This window comes from Neovison vison, chromosome X, assembly GCF_020171115.1.
Source record: "Neovison vison isolate M4711 chromosome X, ASM_NN_V1, whole genome shotgun sequence".
Taxonomy (NCBI): domain Eukaryota; kingdom Metazoa; phylum Chordata; class Mammalia; order Carnivora; family Mustelidae; genus Neogale; species Neogale vison.
In genome coordinates, this window is record NC_058105.1 from 66381115 (window position 1) to 66385610 (window position 4496).

At 37.2% G+C, this 4496-nt stretch overlaps 1 pseudogene; it reads left to right on the forward strand.

Moving 5' to 3' along the window:
- Positions 1–713: 713 nt before the first annotated feature.
- Positions 714–3437, forward strand: LOC122896599 (annotated as a pseudogene).
- The last annotated feature ends 1059 nt before the right edge of the window (positions 3438–4496 follow it).

Consider the following 4496-nt stretch of genomic DNA (forward strand, 5'->3'; position numbering starts at 1 on the left):
AAGTTGGTAATGTAGAAGAGAGTAAGTCCAGAATTCAGAAGATCCTGAGCTAGAAAAAAACTTAAGGACTTAAGAGAAGCCATGGACATATGAAAAACCCACAGCTTACATCATGTTCAATGGCAAAAAAACTGAGAGATTTTCCTCTAATATCAGGAACAAGACAAAGATGTCCACTCCACCAGGGTTTAGTCAACATGGTACTGAAAGTCTGAGCCACAGCAATAACAAAAGAAAAAGAAACAAATCACCTATATTATTAAAGAATAAGGTAAACTGTCATTTGCAGATGATATTACATTTACATAGAAAATCCTGAAATCCACAAAAATTACTAGAAATAATAAATGAATTCAGTGAAGTTCAAGATACAAAATGAATACCTAGAAATCCACAGTGTTTCTATACACTAATAACAAAGTAGCAGAAAGAAAAAAATTAAGATAACAACTTATTTACAATTGCCCCTAAAGAATAAAATAACCTAGAAATAAACCAAAAATGTGAAAGACCTGTACTCTGAAATCTATAAAACACTGATGAAAGAAATTGAAGATGACACAAACAAATGGAAAGATATTCCATGCTTGGGGATTAGAGGAATTAATATAATTAAATGTCTACACTACCCAAAGCAATCTACACATTCAGTGTAATCCCTATTGGGTCCCTCTCTTTCTGCTGCCATCTTGGTTCTACCTTCTCTGCACAAAATGTATGGTGAAGCCACAGAAACTATCCCTACTACAGAGTAGGAGTTGCCACAGCTTCAGGCTGAGACAGGGTCTGGAAGAGAATATGACAGTGATGAATCAGTACCAAAGCTCAAGAAACAGGATTCCATACAGGCAACCACACAACCCCAGCTGGCAACATCAGTGGAAACTGATGAAGAATCAGACAGAAAAGCAAAAATAGATCTGGAATGAAAAGAAGGCATAGAAGGCATGTCTAAACTGGGCCTTCAACAGGTTATGAGAGTCACTATGTATAAATCTAGGAATATCTTCTTTGTCATCACATCATCAATATTTATGAGCCCAGCTTCTGATACCTGCATAGTTTTTCAGGAAGCCAGGATGGAGGATTTATTTCAGCAGACACAACTAGCAGCTGTTCAGAAATTCAAAGTTCAAGGTGAAACTGTCTCAAACATTCAGGAAAACACACAGACTTTTTCTTCTGCCATATTATTAGTTATAGAAATGCAACTGATTTCTGCACATTGATTTTGTATCCTGTCATGATGCTTAATTGCTGTATGAGTTCTAGCAGTTTTGGGGTGGTGTCTTTTGGGTTTTCTACATTAAGTATCATGTTGTCTCTGAAGAGTGAGAGTTTGAACTTCTTTGCCATTTTGAATGCGTTTTAGTTCTTTTCTATATACTAACAATGTCACTAAAGAAAGAGAAATTAAGGAATTGATCCATTTAAAATTTCACCAAAAATGATAAGATACATAGGAGTACACCTAACCAAAGGAGTAAAGGATCTATACTTTATAAACTACAGAACGCTTATGAAAGAAATCAAGGAAGACACAGAGATGGAAAAATATTCCATGCTCATGGATTAGAAGAATAAACATTGTTAAAATGTTTATGCTACCAAAGCAATTCACACATTCAAGGCAATCCTTATCAAAATACCATCAGCATTTTTCCCAGAGCTGGAACAAATAATCCTAAAATTTGTATGGAACCAGAAAAGACCCCAATTGACCAGGGGAATGTTGAAAAAGAAAACCAAAGCTGGGGGCATCAGAATTCCTGAATTCAAGCTATATTACAAAGCTGTAATCATCAAGACATCATGGCACAAGCACACAAAAAGACACACATAACAATGGAATAGAATGGAGAGCCCAGATATGGACCCTCAACTCTATGTGGAAATAATCTTCGACAAAACAGGAAAAAATATACAGTGGAAAAAAGACAGTCTCTTCAACAAATGGTGCTGGGAAAATTGGACAGCCATATGCAGAAGAATGAAACTGGACCATTCTTTTACACTATACACAAAGATAAACTCAAAATGGAAGAAAGACCTAAACGTGAGGCAGGAATCCATTAGAATCCTAAAGGAGAACTCAGGCAGTAACCTCTTCGACCTCAGCCACAGCAACTTCTTTCAAGACACATCTCTAAAAGCAAGGGAACCAAAGGCAAAAATTAACTCTTGGGACTTCATCAAGATGAAAAACTTCTGCCTGGAAAGGAAAACAATCAATAAAACTAAAAAGCAACCTATAGAATGAGAGAAGATATTTGAAAATAACCTATCAGAGAAAGGGCTGATATCCAAGATCTATAAAGAACTTCTCAAACGCAACACCCTCAAAACCCCAAATAGTCCAGTCAAGAAAAGGGCAAAAGACATGAACAGACACTTCTACAAAGAAGACATACAAATGGCCAAGAGACACATGAAAAAAAGCTCCACATTACTTGGCATCAGGGAAATACAAATCAAAACCACATTACACCAGTCAGAATGGTGAAAATTAACAAGACAGGAAACAACAAATGTTGACTAGGATGTGGAGAAAGGGGAACCCTCTTACACAGTTGGTGGGAATGCAAGCTGGTACAGCCACTCTGGAAAATAGTATGGAGGTTCTTCTAGAAGTTAAAAATAGAGCTATCCTACAATCCAACAACTGCAGTGCTGGATATTTACCCCAAAGATACAAATGTAGTGAAACAAAGAGGCACTTGCACCCCCAGTGTTCATAGCAGCAATGTCCACAATAGCCAAACTATGGAAGGAGCTGAGATGTCCTTTAAAAGATGAATGGATATTCATATGGTTCATATATACAATGGAATATTACTCAGCCACCAGGCAGGATGAACACTTAGCATTTACATCAACATGGATGGAACTGGAGGGGATTATGCTAAGTAAAATAAGTCAAACAGAGAAAGAAAATTATCATATGGTTTCACTCATATGTGGAATATAAGAAATAGGACAGAGTATCATAGAGAAGAGAGAGAAAACTGAGGGGGAAGAAATCAGAGAGGGAGACAAACCATGAGGGACTCTTTACTCTGGAAAACAAACTGAGGGTCACAGAAGGGGAGGTGGGTGGGGAATGGGATATCGTGGTGATGGGTATTAAGGAGGGCACATGTTGTGATGAGCATTGGGTGTTATATGCAACTGATAAATCACTGAACACTACATCTAAAACTAATGAAGTACCATATATTGGGTAATTGAATTTAAATAAAAAAGAAAACACACAAACTCCAATTGTACAAGAGAAGTGTTAAGAGGAAGAGGTTGATGAAACAGGTGTAGAGGTTAAGGACATAGAATAGGTCATGTCACAAGCAAATGTGTCAAGAACAAAAGCAGTTCAACCCCTGAAAAACAATGGTAATGATGTTGTAAATGCTATTATGGAATTAAAAATGTTTACCATCTGATAATTGACTCTCTCTGCTTGACTTGTTTCACTCAGCATAATCTCTTCCAGTCCCATCCATGTTGCTACAAAAATTCGGTATTCATCCTTTCTGATGGAGGCATAATACTCCATAGTGTATATGGGGACGCCTGGGTGGCTCGGTTGGTTGGACGACTGCCTTCGGCTCAGGTCATGATCCCGGAGTTCCGGGCTCGAGTCCCGCATCAGGCTCCCAGCTCCATGGGGAGTCTGCTTCTCCCTCTGACCATTTTTTGATATGACTGTCTGTTTTGTGTGTGTTGAGTTTGAGTTCTTTATAGATCCTGGATATCAACCTTTTGTCTGTGCTGTCATTTGCAAATATCTTCTCCCATTCTGTGGGTTGCCTCTTTGTTTTGTTGACTATTTCCTTTGCTGTGCAGAAGCTTTTGATTTTGATGAAGTCCCAAAAGTTTATTTTCTCTTTTGTTTCCTTTGCCTTTGGAAACATATCTTGAAAGAAGTTGCTGTGGCTGTTATCGAAAAGATTACTGCCTATGTTCTCCTCTAGGATTCTGATGGATTCCTGTCTCACATTGAGATCTTTTAAAAATTTTTATTTATTTATTTATTTTATTTGATCCATTTTGAGTTTATCATTGTGTACGGTGTAAGAGAATTGTCAAGTTTCATTCTTCTACATATCGCTGTCCAGTTTTCCCAGCACCATTTATTGAAGAGACTGTCTTTTTTCCACTGTATATTTTTTCCTGTTTTGTCGAAGATTATTTGACCATAGAGTTGAGGGTTCATATATGGGCTCTCTACTCTGTTCCACTGATCTATGTGTCTGTTTTTATGCCAGTACCAAGCTGTCTTGGTGATCACAGCTTTGAAATTGAGGACTGTCTTTTGGTGTTTCAAAAGAAAAACTGAAGTTTAGTTTGAGATTTTTACTATTTCTCTCATTAATAAAGTTATGGCTTCTTGTTGGGTGGGAAAAAAAGGGAATCCCTATCAAAATGCCAACAGCATTTTTCACAAAACTAAAAAAAAATATTAAAATTTGATGGAATCACAAAAGCCCTCAAATAGCCAA